Source organism: Ambystoma mexicanum, chromosome 4q (assembly GCF_040938575.1).
Source record: "Ambystoma mexicanum isolate Mex_15411 chromosome 4q, UKY_AmexF1_1, whole genome shotgun sequence".
NCBI lineage: Eukaryota > Metazoa > Chordata > Amphibia > Caudata > Ambystomatidae > Ambystoma > Ambystoma mexicanum.
In genome coordinates this window covers 845405819-845427983 of record NC_090928.1, presented here as the reverse complement: position 1 = coordinate 845427983, position 22165 = coordinate 845405819, and positions in this window count along the sequence as shown.

The following is a 22165-nucleotide window of genomic DNA, read 5'->3' as shown; positions in this document are numbered from 1 at the left end:
CCTGGAAGCTTGCAGCGTCCCATACTTGTGCACACCTTGCCCCCAGTGATGTAACTGGGAGGGCCCTGAACTGAACTGTGAGTAGTTCCCCTGTTGCACTCAGCCAAGGTTATGCCCACCTGTTTGTCTTGCAATAAAGACAGTTAGAACCCTCTGCAGCATCCTGTCATCCTTTAAGGCCACAACAAAATCCCATATTAAAGGTTACCAGATGCCCGTACTTACTGTAAAAATATCTATTTGTGTGGAGGCAAGTTCTACGAGGTAATTTTAAATGAAGCAGGCCAGAATAAAATAGATGAATTAGCGAATCGTGGACTAATAAATACTTACAGTTTGCAAACCGCACATAAGTTTGAAGAAAACTAGAGATTCTGTATTTGTCGCTAGTATGATACAAAATTCTTTTGTTGTCTCTTGTAATAGAATATACATATATAAAAGTGCAAGTATATGTTTGGGTTAGTTTTTTTACATTTTGAAGCACTCAAACTTTACTAGACCATAGTATGTATGGACCGAGGGTCTGTTGTTTGTTTCTATGCTGTTGTACTGATGGGTCCTAAGTGTTGGGGCTATTTTTAGTCAGACTGCCTGGATAATTGGTTGCATCACTCTTCTGGATAATTTTGAAATGTGCAAAGTAAATAAACTATTGCCATTTGTTCATTAGAATGTCACATGTATAGGGTATGCAATTCCCTCATGATTAATCACAAAGTTCCTGCTAGTTATTTCCTTTTTAGTAGTTGGGCTAATTAAGTCAATCTGCCTCGGTAATTGGTTATAACACTATTATAAATACTGTAGAGATGTATAAGGTGAATCAAATAATGCCGGCGTTCATTAAAATATCACATATTAAGGGTGTGCAATTCAATCAAGATTCATGACAAAGTCCTGTCTAGTTTAGGCAGTTTCTATTTTAGGATGTGGATTTCTCCTTACAAGAAGTCCCCCATCTCGTTATCAGAGTTCAGGCCGACAGCTGTGGATCTGAAACTGCAAATGAATCTTGCTTCTTGCTGCCTCAAACATAGTTCTCTGTTGCCACCACGTCTGCCAAGATTAACCTTTCTTAGTCCAATGAATTGTATGTCCCGTTTGTCATCCATTTGGTGGCATAAATGCCAATGTACTGCTAGTGGCAGTGTTGCGTCTTGGCTGCCGACTAGGGACAAATGTTTGCGAATCCTAATCCTCAATTCGCGGATCGTATTTCCAATATATATTTTACGACAAATGCAAATAAAACCATAAACCACCTATTTGGATTTGTAATTGATGTTGTCTTGGATAGTTGTCGTTGTTCCATACATGTCCTTAAATTTGTTTGTTGGTGCGTGTGCGTGCTTGCACATTGTGCACATGCCACACTTCCTGAATCCAGGTCCTATTGACTGTAGCCATGTATTTGCTGAGGGTTTATCTTCTTCTGACAGCCTGGAAGGGCTTACGTTCATTTTTAGGGTATGAGCTTGTCGATAAATAACAGTCGAGTGATCATCAATATATTTAATGATGTGTTCATGCAGTTTTAAAAGGTGCCAATTTTTTCATAATATCCGTCGAAGTATTACATGGTTACTACAATACGTGCGGATGACGTGAACTTTGTCTTGTTCTCTTTTGGGTGGTTTTATTTTCTGAATCAGTGTTGATTCTATAGTTGTCATGTTAGCTTTTTTGCAAGCAGCTTGTACACATTTGGCTTTGTACCCTCTTTCTCTGAATCTTTTGTATAATAGCTTGCATTCTTGTTTAAAGATATCTTGATTTGCACAGTTTCTACGTGCTCTAATGTACTCCCCTTTCGGGATGTTTCATTTTACTGAGTCAAAGTGGCAGCTCGTTACAAAGAGAGTTGAGTTGACTTCTGTGTGCTTAGGAAATGTTCTTGTCATTAACAAAATACAATTTGTTTTGAAGCATTTTTTTGGCGCTGCCAACTATGTGAAGTAGGCTTTGCCTTGCTTTCAATAGAACGTAGGTGGGCTACTGTTGAAAAGGAATGTTCCAGTATAGTTTGGAGCCTTAGGCGTTTTAGGCCCTACCTAACAGGGTCTACCTTCAAAGTCCAAACAGACCATAAGCCCATGAAGTGGCTTATGCAGATGAAGGATGAAAACCCGAAGTTGCTCAGGTGGTCCATTAGACTGCGAGGGCTAGACTTCACCATAGAGCATAGACCAGGGAAGAGTCTCGATAATGCAGGTGGCCTTTCAAGAAGGTATGTTGACGGTCTGGGTGAGAGTGTCAATCTTGTGGGAGATTAGACGCCCTAACCTCAGTCTGGGGGGGGTGCGACTGTGATGCTGGAAATGCATTGGAGGGACAGGGCTTCCAAATCCTTCTCCATTATTGCTGTATCATGTATGTTCTGTCTTGTTTTCCGCGCAGGAGTTCATGTGGGACTCCTGTCAGTGCGGCTCTTCCTCGTTTTGGTTTGGTGAACATACCCTTGGGATACCCTTAGGGCCCCCTGGGTGGGAGTACAACCCTGTACTCCTAGTGTATGTTTTTGGGCACCTGTGTGTGGCCCACAGAGCAGGGTATGGGCTGGTGGCAGCTCCATGCTGAATTTGACAGGTGCTCTGAGTGTCCTCCATTTTGGGATACGCAGGCCCTGCCATTGGGATCAGTTGATTCCTGATATGAAACCAGATGGCTTCTGTGGCCTCTTGCTTTCTATTGCCTGTTTCCTTACATTTGCCGAAGTCCTGGGAAGCCCTGACTCTGTCCCTTTCCCCTGACTGGCTGTTGGGTGGAAGTTGCATGTATAGTAGTGTGGGGAAGTCCAGGCCAGACTGGCTGGAGCCTTCCCAGTGACTGTATGTTGTGGGTATGCCCGTGGGGTGGGACCTGGGTGAATGGAGTGTGTGACGAATACCATTCCGTGTTGTGGGTGTCTAGTATCTGGTGGTTGACACAATGACTGAGACAGCCCTGCCCGAAACTGGTATGAATGCAGTGTGTAGTGCTGAATGGCTGGGTACTTGTCCGAATCCACATCCCGTGTTGTGAGTATCTGGATGGAGAAGAATGGCCTGAATGCACTGTAAGTCTGATTAGCTGCCTGACTGCTGTAATGCCCTTCTGAATGATTGGTTGCCTGAGTGTGACCCAGCAGAGTGAATGGGAGATCAACAGTATATCTGGGGGCCTCTTATTGCTAGAAATGATTCCGAAGCTGAAGTTGAAACTGATGCTTAACTTTGAAGCCCACTGGAAGATGAAGAACCGCTGCTGCTGTCCTTCGCTAATCTGAAAGCTGCTGTGCCTTCAAGGAACTGATCCAAGAGAGGACCTGGCTAGGAGACCTTTTCACGAGCTACGAGGGACCTTCGTGCACCAGCTGATGTTTTCCAAAGCTCCCTGGACGTCAGACCCCTGAAAGGCTGCCAATCGTAGAAGGGGACTGCTGCGGAATCATGAAGTCAAGCGCCCAGACATTGAAGTCCATCACCGTCGATGACCGCCGTCGATGACCGGAGCCGCAGTGCTCCTTTGCCTAAGAACATTGAAACAATGACTCCCTTGCTCATCCTCTTCGACCACTTTCGTCCTGCCGGAGAAAGTCAAGGCCGCCGACGACCGAGGAGAATCGATGGTTGGTTTCCCACCAACCAAAGACCGCAGAGACGCCCGACTACTCGACGCCCTTGCTGGGCCAAAGTTCTTCATTAACTCTTTGCGGCAACGAACACTTGTCATCGAGGTGCCCTGCACGCCTCAGTCTGCAGGACGTTTTCAACAGATCGTCAACGAGTACCGAGTACCGCAAGAACCAAAGCTTCTGCCGCAACGACAGTGTTCACCCTTTTTCCTCGTGGGATCTCAATGATCCGTGACTCCTGCCTTAAAGGGAGCCACTCAAGAAGGATCCATCGACGACCCGACTTCGAACTCAGCTATTCCAGGTACATTGGAGTTGTAGAACTATTTAGAAGGAAATTTAGAAGGAAATAAGACTCATGTGAACAATATATGGACTGGCCTTGTACGATCTATCTTTATTTACAGGTTGCCCAGGTGGGGGATCCTCATACACAACTGTGTCTGGTGGTTGGGGCTCCGTATTCTGCCAATTGTTCTATCCAACTTATTTCCTCCCATGTCTGTTGTTGGTTCCCTTTATTAATTGATTTGTGTGACACTCTAACTAAGTACAGTTGATGCACTTTAATGAAATCCAATAGTAATTGTGGTACCTCATAGAACTGTGAATATATTTGCCCTTGTAGATTAACTGAGCACAAAGTGAGTTATTGTGATTGTGTATATAACCTTGAACCTTAATTATATAAAGAATGTGTTTTCACTAATATAGTGTGTGGAGATTATTTTGTGGGTGCTTGGGGACTACACTGTACTTAAGAACCAGCATGCATCACCTCCTGAGTGCTAGGCCTTGATTGATCGCCCACGTTTTACCAAATAGAGAATCTTGGCTGGGGTCCTCTGTGCCTCTACTCTGCCCTATAGAGAGCAGGAGTACAGACACCCCCTCCAGTCTTTACAGTTGCAGAAAGACTGGAGGTTTGAATTGATTGAAGAACATCAAGCTGCATTTGAAGGAATAAAGGAGGCACTGGCAGAGGCCAAGACGTTGGTGTATTTCAATCCTGAATGGCATACAGAAATTATCATTGATTCCAGTCCCGTGGGGTTAGGGGCCATCCTGGCTCAGGTGGAAATCCATGTGTATCCTAGGCATATTGTGGCGTGCGCCAGTCGGTCTTTGTCTCGTACTGAGATGGCATATTCCCAGGCTGAAAAGGAGAGTCTTGCTGCAGTATGGGCCTGTGAGCACTTTCACAGTTTTGTTACTGGAAAGTGTTTTACGCTGGTGACAGACCATCAGGTTCTCCTTTCTTTGTTTGGAAATCCTCATACTAAAATGCCACTTAGGATCAAGAGATGGGGGATTCATCTGCAAGAGTATGATTACAATGTCATACATAAGCCTGAAAGTGGCCAAAACCCGGCTGATTACATCTCACGGCATCCCAGAGGGGATCCTGTGACGAGATTGGGTAATCGGGAGTATCTCAGTTATGTTGTGGTAAATGCATTGCCACCTGCTCTTACTCTGGAGAGGGTGGCATGTGAGTCTAGGAAGGACCCCTCAATGGTTTTGGCTGTTCAGCTTACGAATCAGAGTCAGTGGAAAGATTACCAGAGACATAGTGTAAATCAGCCCGGAGTCTGTATGGAGGAGATGGAGCAAAGGTGTACATGCAGTTAGCAATGATGTACAATATGGCTCTACTGAGGGGGTGCCGCCTTGTGATTCCTTCCACTCTCAGGCAAAAGATTATTCAGATGGCGCACGAAGGTCATAGGGGTGCTGAAAAGACAAAAAAGCAGTTAAGGAGACATGTGTGGTTTCCTCGTATGGACCAGATGGTGGAAGAGCTAGTGAGCAAATGTTTACCTTACCAGTGCATGTCTAGGGTGGATCCTCCACTACCATTGCAACCTACTCAGATTCCGGAAAGACCTTGGGATCGAGTGGCAATGGATTTTTATGGTCCTCTAAGCACTGGAGGGTACTTGTTTTTATTGATGAGTTTTCACAATTTCCTTTAGTGAAAAAGGTGGTGACAACGGCTTTCCCCCATGTTGCAGCTGTGTTTGATGAGGTGCTTAGTGAATGGGGCATACCCAGTATTATTAAATCAAACAATGGGCATCCTTATAATGGACAAGATTTTGCAACATTCGCTAGGCACATGGGCTTCAAATATCAGAAGGTGACTCTGAGGTGTCCTCAGGCAAAGTAGATGGTTGAGCGATTTATGACCTCTATTAAAAGCCATTCAGAGATCATCGATTGAGGGTTGTTCTTATCATCAAGCCCTTTGTATTATGTTGCGGGATTACTGATATACTCCTCATGAGGCCACTGGGAAAACTACTGCTGAAATCTTGATGGCTTATCAAGTTAACTCTCGCCTGATTACGCTGCCTGATGATCGGGGGGTGTGTGATGATAAGATCAAGAAAAGAGATGCTGAGCAGAAGTGTCGGAGTAAGGAAATAAGTGATCACAGACGAGGAGCATGGTCTAAAGATCTGGATGTGGCAGATGAGGTGTTGGTGAAGCAACAAGGTCACAGGAAGAATGATTTGCCATATGCCCCTCGCCCTCTCAGCATCATATCAGTAAAGGGGTCTATGATAACAGCCGAAAATGACTTTCAGGAGGTCACTTGGAATGCGCCTTACTTTAAATCTCTGGGTAGAAGTGACAGAGATTGAACCAGGGATGGATCAGGAAGGGGGACAAGAAATACCCCAGGTGGGGGAAGTGATGACCGGAGGAGCTTCAGGAAGAATTTTACAGAGACAAGTGCTGATGCCAGAAAGAAGTGAGGGTGGTGGCCGACCCCAGGGGACTGTTAAACGACCACAGCGATTAATAGAAGAATGTTGAGTCGCCCTTAGAGTTTTGTGAGGGGGTGATGTCACGGGCTAGCGGTAGGAAGCCTGTTCCTTTTAGAACAGACCCACGTGGGTCTGGAGGTGCGTATTTAAAAGAGATACGTTTCTAAATAATGTTTCCTTGGTGAAAGAGGCTACAGTTCCTTGCGTCCTGTGTGTGCATTTATTCCATACATTCTTGGAGGTAACAGGGTCCTGCCCCTGTAAAATGCGACCCAAAAAACACATTTCTATCTCATTTGAGGAACAGAAATGCAAGTGAAATAATAGCGGTTACTAACTCTGCTGTCACAAAAAATAAACAAAAGGTTTGACAGGGTCAGGAAGACCCTATCATGCAGTGGCACCCACCGTGTGCCTATTCGAAGCAGGCACATAGTGTTCTCTCCAATTTCTGCATATTTAAAAGCGTATCTTGTTTGTAAATTTGGGATACGCCTTTAAATGTGCAGAAACAGACCCTGATTTGCGCAAAGGGGTGAAATAGGCCATCTGAATGGGTGCATATAAGATGCCTTTTTCATAGTGTCATAGTGGACTGGGCTGCTCTTCTTTTGGCGCAAGTGAGTGATGAGATGTGCATGTGCATTCCATTTCTTGCGTCAAATTCTTTTTTGAGAACCTTGCCCCGTGTGTCTTTTTAATGGTCGTTTTTGGAGGTGGGAAGGGGTTATGCAAAAACAGCCATGTTTGCGCCTTTAAAAAAAATGCAATTTTTGCGGCATTTTGCGGGATCGCAAAATAGCTATGAGCTGCTGGAGGGTCTGTTTAGTGGGCAAGCAGATTGGATTTTTGAATTGCGATTCTCTGTGCTTGTCCCTACATGAGGATATACATTAGTAATCTTGTGAGTCGATTTTAGAGTTTTAGCTTGGGCCAAAATGTGCCTTTTGGTGTAATTGCTTTGGGTCGCATCTTTCTGCTCCATCACAGTTTCGATCAAAACAGCTTCTTTTACATTTGGAGCAGGGTGCTTAGGGCCCTGTAGGCCTAGATCCGAGCTGATAGTATCCAAAGGTTGTTCCTCCGACTGGGTGCACACTTGAGTAGCGGGCTTCGCCCGGTCTTTGGCGTTCAGTACAAATAGGTCTTTAGTGCCAATATATGCTCTTCTAATTTGTGGTGACTTTCACTGATATTTACCTTAGCTTGCAGAGCGGATAATCTGTTTCTCGTTATAGCCAGAGACATTATGAGGACTCTGATCGAGTGGTTGAAGGAACAGCTGCTGCTTATCAAGGCAAAAAAATATGGATAACTTGTTTTCTCCATTAAAACTAAACATAAGTGTTGTGTCCTCTTTCTATGGACATGTTTGTTTATTCATTTGTTGTTGTCCATGTCCGTTCTCCCTGTTAGTGAAAGGGTTGTGGCGGTGGCCACGAGTAGGGAAGAGGCGGGGCTACCGCCTCCGACGCCAGTTTGGCGCCGAGAATAAAGATGAGCGGTTCCTCCTAGACCCGGCTCCCGCGTATCATTGCTTAACATTGATTTATTTAAACTCCTTACACTACACGCAGTGCTGACCACTGCTGAGACTCATTTGCTCGAGTTCCGATTTTCCGGAACTCAACATTGGCGACGAGGACGACCCACCCGCTGGCAGCCCCAGCGTCGCGTGCGGGTTGCGGAGGAAAGCCGCAGCTGCTAGCACGGCTGCACATCATTTGTTTCAACGGCGCCGCGTCCAGCATCAGAGACGGTGGAAGGAAAGCTCCCGTTTCATCACACGCTGCAGGAGGAAGCTATGCAGCACAACAGCTAAGGGCCACCTGCCGTCCATGAAGCTCCATGCAGGCCAGGTCACCGTTAGCCCCTACATTCAGCCGGCGAGGCCGCATTGGTGAAGGAAGTGGAGGTGGACCCTCAGCACACGACACTCCAGTGAGTAGAGGGCCACAGCAGCGCAGCGCCTCCGCACACACTCACGAGCAGCGCAGCCCAGCCATACCAACCAGCATGTCGGCAGACAATACTGACAGCGGCCTACAGAGCCCCCAAGCCAGCTCCACCCCTAGAGCAGCCAACAATGCAGAGGACAACTCCTCTGAATCTCTGCAGCTACAAGCAGTCCCGCACTTTGACATGACTGATACCAACAGTCTGGCACCCAGATGGGCTCGCTGGCTAAAAGAACTCCACATCTACATTGATGCTTCTGGCGTGAGAGAGGAACGCCGTTTGAGAGGCATCCTGCTTCACTCCCTGGGTCCCACGGTGCGGGACATCGTGTTCGAAATGCCTGAGGCCAACACTAACTCATTTCAAGGCATAATTGACTCATTGAATGCGTACTTCGCACCCGTACGGAATGTCGACTATGAGAGACATGTCTTCCACACAACCACACAAGACAAAGACGAAAGCATGGATAATTTTATCATGAGGCTAAGGAAAAGAGCCAAATATTGCGACTTTGGCAAATACTCCACTGAAGAGGCACTAAAATCGCAAGCCATTGCTGGGTGCGGTTCCCCGGATTTTCGCAGAAAATTGCTACAAAAGAGCAGGACGTTGGAAGAGATCCTTCAAATTGCAAGAGCAGACGCTGCACTAACCCTACAAACTGAGTCTCTAGGCAATATTTCCATCACGCAAAATGCCAAGTCAGTGTCTCTCTGCCCCATCCGCACGCCTGCTGGCCCGTCTGAACAAAAGAAATGCTACCGATGTGGGTTTCGTTTTCCCCATGTAGGCCCATGCCCTGCGATCGGACATCAGTGTGACAAATGCGGGGGGGAAAACCACTTCCAGTGTGTCTGCAAGAACATCAAATTCCTCCAAGGCTCAGGAAGCACAAGAGAAGCCGGGAGACAAGAAGGTGGACGCTCCAGGCGGGAAAGCCCGCGCAAATATTCACATCGAGGCTCCACGCATGAGAGGAGGCGCTCTCACAGCTCAGCCAAGGAATACGCGCCATCCTCGAGGAGGCGAGAAGAAAGGAGAGAGAGAGAAACGTCTAACCACCGAGAGAGCAGGCGTCACTCCCCGCACCGCAGAACAAGACACAGGATCAGATATGTGGATGATTCGCCTCAAGACAGACAGACAACCAGGTCATCGTCATCCAGTGGAGACAGAAAACGGGCATACGTACATGCCATTGGGAATGCCACAGCGGCTGAATACAGTCCGACCCTGCTACTACAACTAAATGGCCAGAATCTAGAATTTCTGATCGACACAGGTGCCACTGTGAATGTCATCAATGACATCATATACAAATCGCTGGAAGTCAAGAAAGACTTAAAGAAAGCTGACACACTAATATACCCTTATGGGTCCAACAGACCACTAGACTGTATAGGAATGTCCAACGCTCACTGTCAATACAAGGAGAAGAGCCAGAAAGTAAAGATATATGTAATCAAAGGGGAAGTTCCAGGAGGGAGCATCCTAAGTTTCCACACTGCGATACAAATGGGTATCATTAGCATCATGTATCAGATCATGTCTGCATACACCTCCAGCGCCAAAGACATGATACAAAAGATATTCCCTTCACTCTTCAAAGGATTGGGGTGCCTAAAGGGCAAGCAAATCAAATTACACATCAACCAACAGGTAAAACCTATCGCCCAACATTACCGGGGCATTCCCCTCAATATACAACGGCAAGTAGAAGATGAGATTCACTCACTACTCCAACAAGGCATAATCGAACCAGCGTCAGGCCCGACTCCATGGGTTTCACCAATAGTCCCGGTACCCAAGAAGGATGGCACCTCCAAGATACGCATCTGCGTAGACATGCGTGCTCCGAACGTAGCAATTGAAAGGGAGCGACATCTAGCTCCACGCATGACGGACATGATACACCTTCTGCATGGGGCCACCATCTTCTCGAAACTTGACCTGAATAAAGGCTACCATCAACTCGAACTTCACCCGTCATCACGATATATAACCACATTCTCAACCCACCTAGGACTCTTCAGATACAAGAGACTAAGTTTCGGAGTGTCATCGGCGGCAGAGATCTTTCAGAATGAAATACATCAAATAATCAAACACATTCCACACTGCTTAAATTACAGTGATGATATTCTCATTTTCGGCACATCCCAAGAAAGCCACGATGACACATTAAGAAGGGTCGGCATGGCGCTAGAAAATGCAAATCTCACGCTCAATCCGGAAAAATGTGAGATTAACAAGTCCACACTCAAGTTCTTTGGACACATATTCTCCAACAAGGGCATGCGTCCAGACCCAGAGAAGGTACAAGCCCTGGTGGATGCCCCCACTCCCACTTCATCATCGGGCATACGATCATTTCTGGGCATGGCGAGTTATTGCACGAGATATATTCAAGACTTCGCGTCAGTGAGCACACCGTTAAGAGTCCTCACCGGCAAAAACCAAGAATTTGAATGGACAGCAGAATGCGAAAAAGCATTCCAGGAAATTAAAAGACGCATATCATCAGCTTCATGCATGGCATACTACGACCCCGACTACGACACGGAACTCACAGTAGACGCCAGTCCCGTAGGCCTGGGTGCCATGTTAGCTCAATCCAGACCGGGAGCACCACCCAACTCACCCAAGCGTATTGTAGCATATGCCAGTCAGAGTCTATCAAAGGCCGAATGCGCGTATTCGCAACCTGAAAAGGAAAGTCTTGCAGTTGTATGGGCGTGTGAGCACTACCACCTCTTCTTATATGGCCGCCCATTCACAGTCGTGACTGATCACCAAGCGCTGACCACAATATACGGCAAACCCACTGCCAAAATGCCACCCCGAATCGCCAGATGGGGTCTGCGTCTGCAAGAATATTCTTTTGAGATCATACATCGCCCAGGAAAAGAAAACAACCCTGCTGATTTTCTCTCCAGATATCCACTACCAGCTCAAGTAGAAAGACAGTCCATAAAAGCAAACCAATACGTTAACTTCTTAGTCAACAATGCACTTCCAAAGCATGTCTCCCTTGCTCAACTTGTGGAAGCCACAGCTGCGGACAAGCTGATACCCATAGTAACGGAGTGCCTGCGAACGGGCCGGTGGCATGCCAAAGAACTAACAGAAGCAGAAAAGGCTCAATTTCGCATTTTCAAATTAATACGTCACTCCTTATCCGTATCCCCGGAAGGTTTGCTCCTCAAAGAGAACCGAATTGTAATCCCCACCAGCCTGCAAAAACAAATACTGGACATAGCCCACGCGGGACACCGTGGAATAGTGTCCACCAAGAGACAGCTGAGAACAAAAGTCTGGTTCCCCAGACTGGATGAACAAGTGGAACAGATCCTACGCAAATGCCTCACCTGCCAAGCGGTGGGGCCCCGGACATTCCCAGCACCCCTCCAACCATCGGAGATGCCTCCGCAAGTGTGGGATCGAGTGGCCGTGGATATGTTTGGACCCCTTGCAAACGGGAAATACGTACTGGTAATTGTGGACGAAATGTCACGGTTCCCGGAGGTACATCTCATTCACTCAACAAGTGCCCAAGCTGTTATACCTGCTTTGGACAAGACCTTCTCTGATTATGGCATACCTTCAATAGTAAAGTCAGACAATGGCCCACCATTCAGTGGTCATGACTTCGCAATGTTCGCGGAACACCTGGGCTTCCAGCATAGAACAATCACGCCACTGTGGCCCCAAGCAAACAGAATGGCCGAGAAGTTCATGAGCTCCCTCAAGAGAACGCTCCAAGTATGTGCCATCACAAATCGTTCATTCATGCAGGCCATCTGCACCCTCCTACGCGAATACCGGAACACTCCACACAGCACCACAGGGGTGTGTCCGTCCACACTAATGTTCGGGCGCGTCATACGAACGCAACTGCCCCACAATCCCCATGTCCAACCATCGTCAACCGCCGTTGGTGATGCCATCAAAAGAGACAAGCGGAGCAAAGAAATGACTAAAGCATACACAGATCAAAAGAGACAGGCCAAGCCGTGTCACATTCAAGTGGGCGATGTGGTGTTAGTAAGGCAAGAACAAACCACCAAGGACACCCCGGCGTTCAGACCTGAACCCTTAGAGGTGACGCACGTCAACGGCTCCATGATAACAGCAGCCAGTCCCAAAGGGACCATCACAAGAAACTCGTCATTCTTCAAGAACTTTGAAGGACACTCCGAACAGATCACCGATCGTTCGAGGACTGACCATGAATGATCAGATGTGGAGTCTGAGTACCAGGTGGAAGCACGAGATGCGGACGACAGCGACAGTGACACCCCCGTGCACTGGGAAAAGACACCACGGAGGAGCCTTTCCAAAAGGACCATTCGCCGACCCACTCGGTGGATAGAAGAAATGAAGTAACGTGCACTCCTCATTTAAGTGGGGGGGAGATGTTGTGTCCTCTTTCTATGGACATGTTTGTTTATTCGTTTGTTGTTGTCCATGTCCGTTCTCCCTGTTAGTGAAAGGGTTGTGGCGGTGGCCACGAGTAGGGAAGAGGCGGGGCTACCGCCTCCGACGCCAGTTTGGCGCCGAGAATAAAGATGAGCGGTTCCTCCTAGACCCGGCTCCCGCGTATCATTGCTTAACATTGATTTATTTAAACTCCTTACACTACACGCAGTGCTGACCACTGCTGAGACTCATTTGCTCGAGTTCCGATTTTCCGGAACTCAACAATAAGCAGAGGCGGCACTGTGGCGAATGGCCTCCAAATTTGGCCAGGTAATCGAGAGCTCAAAGGCCACTGTGCCTGCAGTCGCTCTCGAGGCCGACCCTTTTGCATAAATATAGTCACATATACAGTTGAACACAATATTTTTCTCCAATGCAAGTATAGTTCGGAGAGCTCAAAGACCAAGAGACCTGCAGTCACACTCGGAACAGGTCTGTGCCAAAGTACAATTGCAAGTGAGCCAGAACAATAATTGAGCGAAAGGTACTTCAATTAATAGTGGGGATTTGAGATCTCAAAAGTTAGCATGCTCACAGTTGCTCTCAGAATCTGGCTGTCTCAGAGTAGATTATTAAATGATGTATGGGCAGAGGAAAAGTACCTTCAACAACGCGATGGATATGCGCAGGTACAGCGCTCGGCAGCCGTCAGCCGAACACTGCCTCACTCCGCCACGCTCTGCTGTGGTTCCAGGTAAGTTGAATAAGATGATACCTTTCATCAGCAATTAATTAACGTTTGACAGGTGGACATGCTCCGTGACCCCAGAAGTCCTGCCCTAGTGGAGGTCCCAGTCCGGAAGTGACATCATGCGATTGACCCGGAAATCCCACCCTAGCGGACAGCCTATCCCGGAAGTGATGTAGTGATGTTTAACCGGAACGTAGGCACTAGCGACTGTGTTACCCCGGATGTGACATCATAGGTGCTAGCTGGGAGGTCCCCCAAAAAGCCTGTAGTCCCTAGGGCCCCCACCGGGTTCCCCTGGAAGTCCACACATGATGGGTGACCTATTCCGGAACAGGCCTAGTGTGCTTCGCCTGAAAGACTCATCTCTTTGACGTTATGGGCATGTGGTTGACCATGCAACCCTGGATGTCCCCCCCAAAGACCCGGAAGTGTGTCACAGTTTTTGCACTGGAGGCGCTTGGAGATGATGTCTGCGCTGGGCCATCTTTAGGCGTGTGGCGTGAAGGGTGTATATATACAGCGGGTATTTTGGAGGGAGGTACACGCCGCTCCTGAAGCCCTGGGAAAACCTGCTTGCGCAGAGCCCGCAATACCCGGATTTATGAAGCACTACAGCTACTCCTATAAGAATAATACAGGGGCCAGTGATTTGAACACCATTCAAAATTACTACAACCTTGAAAGTCCGCCAGCAACAACGCCAACTGCTGATGGGGAGCCTGATTATGGCACGGCTGTGGATGAGCTGTGTGAACGCCTTGATGTGATGACATTTGATGACATGTCACAGGCTGTTCCCCCTATCACAGCTTCTGATGAATGCGGGGATGGTGCAGAAGCTGCTATAGTGGATGCCGACTACACAAATGCAGACTATATAGCTATGTATGAGTCTATTAAGTCTCTTTAAAGAGCCCCTGTATGAGGACCTCAGTGTTCTAGAGGAGCTGTTTCCAGAGGCAGCCATGACACCTGAGTTAGAACCATCTTCCGATGAAGACAAGTTGTTTATGGACGACGCTAGCGCCTATGAGATGGAAGATGCTGGTTCTGAAATGTGCATTATGGTATGTAATAAAGTATATCCGGGTGTGTGGGAAAAAAAACCTGTAAAAACACATGTTCAAGAGTTAAACCTCTTTCTTTTTTGAATTGCAGAAAACGCCAGATAAACTTGACGGAAATGAGAGTCAGAGCTCTTCATTCAATACCGTCAATTTTTACTGTGCGTGCTGTTCAAAAATGATCGAAAGTACAGCAACTCAAGATCGTAATACGTGTAAGAAATGTGACGGTTTAAAACGCTTTAAAAGTTCTGATGAAGAAGAAGAAGATGAAACTATGACCCTTTCTGTTCTTTAACGGTTCAGGCTTTTGTGGCGTGTGTTGTGAAAATATGTTTGAAGCGTTGACTATTACCGGTGGCGCTACAGGAATAAATGCGAAGACCTGCAGCAGGATGGATATGATTGTTTACTCCCACATTATCATGCTAGAGCAATACAGCGGATATGTTTTATGTTGAATTCATATAAAGTTTTTCAGATGCTTAAAGGTGTTTATAAAGACATGGGGATGTGTGTACATGCTAGTGTGGAGGGTCTACTATCAAAAACATTCCTAGAAATATACACATGTCGCAATCCGGAGAAAAAAATTAGATCTTTACAGCTGGCCGGGCCTGTTGTTTTTAGAAACCGAGTAGCCCGTTTATTGCACAAAGACTTTTCTAACCTATACAGTGTTGGGAAGAGCTATGAGGAGTGTCCGGTACGCCAAAAGCTTTTTTAAAGATAAAAATACAATAAACCTGCTCCTTATATATGTACCTTTGTTTCTAGTGTAGAGTTTCTGGGGGACAAGCCATGCTGTGGAGCATGACCTGAAGCCTGGACGTATGTGTGTGGAAAAACTGTTATACGCTATGCTGAAAGAGAGAATAGCTATAAACGCCACACACACGTTGAAATATCTTCTGATACCTACACTCCGACATGAGAGGATTTGTAAAAGTGCAATCTGTATAGGGGACATCTGTACCATCATCAAGATGCGTGCTGGGGATGAATACGGTTATGTATTCCAATACAATGTGGGATCTATATACCTGTGCTCTAGAACAGTATTGCAGCAACACGTGGATGAGTGGTATGCAGGATACGTCTGCATTAAAGGTTATGTTTTACATGCCCCTGAACTTTTAAATGCTATGAGTATCTGGTGTCTACAGAGTTATAGACGTGGCGCCCGGGAGGACGTGTATAGCGTGATTTATAAGGCGGCCTAGAAAATATCAGAGCTAGTAACACTTCATCATGCCCTACATGTATAATACCCATTATAGAAAATAAAACGTCTTACAGTAGTCTGATCTCTGTTTATTTTTTTGTAGTGCTTCAATAGATAACAACACACGTTCACGATTGCATAAAAGCTAATATGATAAAAGCAGTGTTATGGGGTGTTGATGCTATTTATCTAAAATTACAACGTGATAAATGCCCCGTCACACGTGTAGCTGTTAAGGCCTGGCTATCTGGTCAGGAGACATATACCCTTCATAAAAATGCTAGAAAACGTTTTAAAAGAAGAATGACAGTGGTATCTGTCAGAGAACAGCAGTGGCAGTCTGATTTAGTGGATGTATGTCCTTTTGAAAAGCAGAACAATGGTTCACATTGATAGATGGTCTATGAAAATACGCTTTTGCCGAGGTCTTGAGGGATAAGGCTGGTTCAAGAGTGACAGCGGCTTTCAAACATATCTTCAGCAAGGGACGAGTACCTGTAAAATTACAAACTGCTGCCATTAAGGAGTTTTTAAATAGACCCCACCAAAACCTTCTAAAGAAACACGGAATGCATCATTTTATAACACACACCGAGGTTAAAGCAGTGGTTGTTGAATTTTTTAATAGAACCTTGAAATCTAAACTATGGAGATATTTCACAGCCTATAATACACAATGCTACATGGATATATTACAGTATTTTATAGATGTGTATAATGATAGCTATCACCGGTCTATTAAAATGACTCCAAAGTCTGTAACATCTAAAAACTCATCGCCACTTCATCGCCGCTCTCTGTCCCAACTTTCAGTGCTATGGGGATGATACCCAGCTCATTTTCAGGCTACCCTAGGCCTCCTCCTCTCCTTCCCTCATCTCTGACTGTCTGTCTGCCATCCAGGAATGGTGTGCTGCCAACGACCTCTGCCTTAATGCCAGTAAGACTGAGATTCTACTCATCGGCACACCCACTCCCTCCTTCCCTGCAGCTCTCTGGCCGGCCTCTCTTGGCCCTCTTCCTACTCCCACCTGCAAGGCTAAAAACCTCGGGGTCATCTTTGACTCTGTTCTCTCCTTCTCCCCTCACATCTCTGACGTCTCTAAGAAGTCACACTACCATCTGCACCTCCTTAGAGGTATTCTTCCTTTCCTCTCCTTCCCCAGAAACTCACTGTCTCCAGAGCCCTGGCCCTCTCTAGGCTGGACTATTGTAACAGCCTCTATCTAAATCTGCCTGCCTCTACTCTCCGCCCTCTGCAATTTATCCAGAACAGGACTGCGAGACTTGTCCATGGCCTCAAGCCCTGGGATCGTATCTCTCCAGGACTGAAATCCCTGCACTGGCTCCCAGGAGTTGCGAGGATTAAGTTCAAAACCCTATGCATTGTACACAAGGCCTTCTGGGATCTGGGGCCGCAATGCCTTCAACTCTCTCTACCTAAATATCTTCCTTCTCAAGCTCTTCGCTCATCTGCCTCCAACTCCCTCAGTGTCAGTTGCTTCTCCAAGCAACGAGTTGGTGGCAGATTACTCTCTTCGGATGGGGCCTCTCTCTGGAACAGCCTTCCTGCCTCCCTGAAACTCGAGGAGAACCATCTCCGGTTCCGGAAGCACCTCAAAACCTTCCTCTTTGCCTCTGCTTTCTCTCCCCCTCTCCCCTGCTGATTTCCTGACTGAAACTGCTCGGGTTACCTGGCCACCCTTTCTGATCTCTGGCCCAGGCCCCGTCAATTGCCCACTTGCACTGCCTCCCTGGCAACCCCTGCACCTGGGGACCGTTGTTCTGTATCCCTACAGTCCACCTACCAGCACTTTTGTCTGCTCTTCCTTGCACTTGCCACCAGCTGGCCGTTTTATTGTCTTATTTATTCCACTTTTCCCATGTACTGCACTTTCCCCTCTCCCTTCCCCCGCGCACTTTTCCTTTTTCTCCCCTTCCCATGCACTTGCGCGATCTGAATGACACTTGGCCTAGTAGGATCGTTGTCTGTCCTCCCTTTTGTTTCCCCCCCTTGCCTCGTCGCGCCTTGAAACACTTGTGTATAGGCGCATTATAAATGCCATATCATATCATATCATTAGCAGCGTGGAGAAACCTGTATGCTGAAAGGATATCGGAGAAGATCAAGAAAACAAGCTTACGCGTTGGGGACCACGTCAGAGTATCCAAGGTTACCATCAATCCTTTACCGGTGGTGAAATTTTCATAGTGGCAAAAGCATCAGTGAAAGGTGGTTATAGATTTACCAGTTGACTGATTATGCCTGGCAAGTTGTAAGTGGTCATTTCTATCCCGAGGAGTTACAAAAGGTGGTCGACGATCCCCAGCGTCTTTATAGGGTTGAGAAAATTATTTGGAGTAAGGATAAGGGGCCTAAGAAACAGCATCTGGTCAATGGATGGGCTGGCCTGAGAAATGTAACAGTTGGGTCAACCATGCATTTCTAGAGGATCTGAAAAGCAGAGGAGCTCCCTGAGAAGAAGATGGAAAACATAGGATTTTATATCACTTTGCCCCGTAACGTCTCTTTAGGTACATTCCCCAACAACAGAATATCAATTTATTCTGTTAAATTGGCTAAGCCCCTTAATTTACAAGGATTGTGGGAAGCGGGTCTGATGGAGATTCAGTACCCCCATACATGGGATACCGTGGACAATTGGAAGCCTGGTATACCATCAAGCGTTGAGAACCTGCTGCACTGTTACACATAGGTTTCCCTCATGGCTTTTACCCCACCATACAAATGCTGCTAGATACTATCAACAAATCGATCGCAAGCATCGAGCGCTATTCAGATATACAGCTGTTTCTAGATAACGCTCAGAGGGAAGTATTTCTAAGATCGGTTGATCTTAACACAGAGTTTCTGTGTAGCAGGAAACCTTTCAGGATGCTGGGAAGCGTTCAACATGTAAAAAGTATTAAAACTCTAGACAGAACACAGGCTGATATAGATGGTGGATTTTACAGTCTCATGATCTACAGCGATACAGTAGAATACCAAAGGGTTGATGACTCATATGCACCCCTGATGAGAACCGCCCAGGTCAAGGGTGAAAATAACGGCATTGTTAATATACAATGGCCCTCATTACAACCCTGGCGTTGGACCATGGTGCTAATATCACCATGGTCCATGCCGGTAACTTACGGACTCCGCCATGGCGGAATGGGGAATTACCGCCCCATTCTGAGGTTGGCGGGGCGGTAATTCCCCATGCCGCCATTGCCCTTCCCCATTCCCATTTTTGCCCCATAGGGCTCAATGGAAATGGGGAAGGCGCTAAGTACGGTGCCGCAAATTGTGGCACCGTACTTAGCACCAAGGTCCTTTTGCGGGTTGGATTTTAACGCCTGCAAAAAGCAGGCGTTAAAATCGCCAACCCGCAAAGGGACCTCGTAATCAGGCGTTAAGGGGTTAATGGCGCCGCCACCTTTTGCGGCACCGTTAACCCCTTAACGCCAGGGTTGTAATGAGGGCCAATATATTAATCCTGATTATATCCCTGTTTCTAAGTGTCATTTTGACACCATCAACATACAGATAAGGGACGATCAGGGTGAACTGATCTCATTTAAATACAGGAAGGTCCTAGTGAAACTACACGTGCGCCCTGGACTGGAGAAAGACATCTAGAACATGTAATCATGAAGGATTACGGGGAGCTGCACGCTTATAGGGATTATTACCGCAGACAGGCCGGTTATGGAGATCAACCCTACTTCCAAGGAGCGCCTGTTATGTATGGTGAGGGTCTAGGGGTATTTTCAGAAGTCTTTTTCAGAGAGCCATGCCCTTCCTGTGGAAAGGGTTTGAATTAGCCAAGCCGCATATGAAAATCGCTGCTACAAATATTGCTAAGGATGTGGTGTCTACTGCAACAGCATCCATCGCAAATCGTTTCAACCAACCAACACAAGAGGGTTCTGGCTTGGTTTACGTGGGTAAAAGCCCGGCAAAAAGAAAAAGGAGAGCTATGCATAGAAGGGGACCTCCGAAGCTGCATAAAAAAAGAAGATCAACAACTAGAGCCGCTCAGAAGAACAGAGAAAGCAAAATAAAAACAGACCCAGCACCAATATTTTCTGAAAGATGGCTTTTATCCACTTTTCCTCGGGGGAACGTGTGAAATCGGAACTAGACCTGTTTGTCGTACCCCCAACACAGACGAGCATCGAAAACTGTTTTTTCATGGAAGTTGCGCCCTTAGCTGCGTTATCTCCTTTAACACCCATAGAGTTTTACATATTGGGCTCAACAGAGACGTACCTGGATCTGAATGACACTTTACTTTACCTATCCTTTAAAATAACAAAAGTTGATGGGACAACTATTACAGCCACTGCTAAGGTCGCCACGGTTGCCTATCCTGTGGCCACCCATTTCAACCAAGTGGACATTACTCTAGGTGACCGTCTGATTACACAGAGCGACAATATGTACGCCTATAGAGCGTACATAGAAAGCATTCTGAACTACAGCAATGATGCTTTGGACACTCAACTCACTGCAGGGCTTTTTTATAAGGACACGGCAGAGCATATGGATGATTATGCTCTAGATGGCGCCAACACAGGCTTTATAAAGAGAGCGTTGTATGCGACAGGTAGCAGTAACATTGATTTACTAGGGCGTCTACACACAGATCTATTTTGCCAGGAGAAACCTATGGTGAATGGGGTTGATCTGAAAATTAAACTCTCTCGAAATAAAGACGCCTTCTGCCTTAACAGTGATGATGCAGAAGCCTACAGGCTGGTAATAGCATCAGCAAGTTTATTTATTAAAAGAGTCAATGTGTCACCTACAGTCAGGCTCGCTCATGCTGACGCTCTACAAGTATCTAACTTAAAATACCCCATGGAGAGGACATCCTTGAAAATCTTCAGTGGACCAGCGGGCAGTCATGTCGCCAGTAAGGATAACTTATTCTTGGGACAACTACCTAAAATAATCATTATTGGTTTTGTGAATAACACTTAACACATTTTTCAGAGAATAACACCAGCAATCCTTTTCATTTTAAACATTACAACATTAACTACGCTGATCCTCTTTTTAAGGAGGGGGTCATCATACCTGCCAAAGCCTACAGTCCCAGTTTTCAACCCCAAAAATACAATTAGGGAGTATCTGATCTATTCTCCATCAGTGGCAAGCATATGCGTGATAAAGGCTTTGTGATACCTTGTGACGACTACGACAGAGGTTACACCTTGTTGGCTTTTGATTTGAGACCCGATAATGCATCATCAGGCCATTATAATCTGATTAGGAATGGTAATTTACGCATCAAGTTCCAGTTTGCTGCAAATTTACCAAACACTGTGAATCTTATTGTTATGGCCCTATTTGACTCGGTCATAGAACTCAACAATCAGCGTCTGGTGTTGTACGATATGTAATGGATACCTACCAGATCATGTGTTTCCTGCGTAAAGACAAACATGCGTGTATTCGTGTGATAACCTTCCATGGGATATACCTGGTGGGCTGCCCGTCAGCCTTGTGGTGAACACAGACCCCCAGCATCAAGAAGGCACACATTGGATAGCTATGTTTATAGACAATGGTGTAATAACTGTCTTTGGTAGACTGGGGTACTTCCCAAGCCACCCTATATTCGGAGGCGGTCTATTGGACTATGTTAAACATATAGCACCCGTATTACATTATAATAGAGCCCAGGTGCAGCATTCTGAAGCCGTGACATGTGGGCAACACGCTTGTTACTTTGTATCTAAAATGTCTGAGAAACAGTAATTGTGGGGCATTATGCAAACCTATTCTCTTGATCGCAGACAAAATGATCGGATGGTGGAGGATTTTGTGAACAAGAGCAAATATCGCAGACCCCCTGTAAATGTATTTAGCTTTTGTCAGAAATGCACTCTTTTTTTTTTAAACAGTTTTTATTAATTTTCAAAACAAACAAACAATACAAACCAAACTGGCAGCGCTTTTTGCAACGATCACATGAACATCAATTAGTCAAGACCACTGCTCCCCCAATCCCTCCCCCCTCAAGAGCTTGTTTGTCTTTCACTTTCCGTATCTGCTGCGTGTGGCAGGGTATCACCTCCTACTGAGTCTGCAGAATTCGTTATTGTTCCAAACAGTCCTGCTATTAATACTCTGCATGCCATCAGGGTACCCACTTCTTCTTCCCCACTCATGCTACATGCCTCCTGCCATACCACCATTTCAGCCTCCGCCCATTTCTGCAATTCCCGCCACCATACCTCCACCTGTGGCTTATGACACTGCTTCCATCCCATGGCAATCCTCCGTTTTGCGAGCACATATGCCAAGTCCTTCAATTTCCCAACATTTTTAAGTTTCCGTGG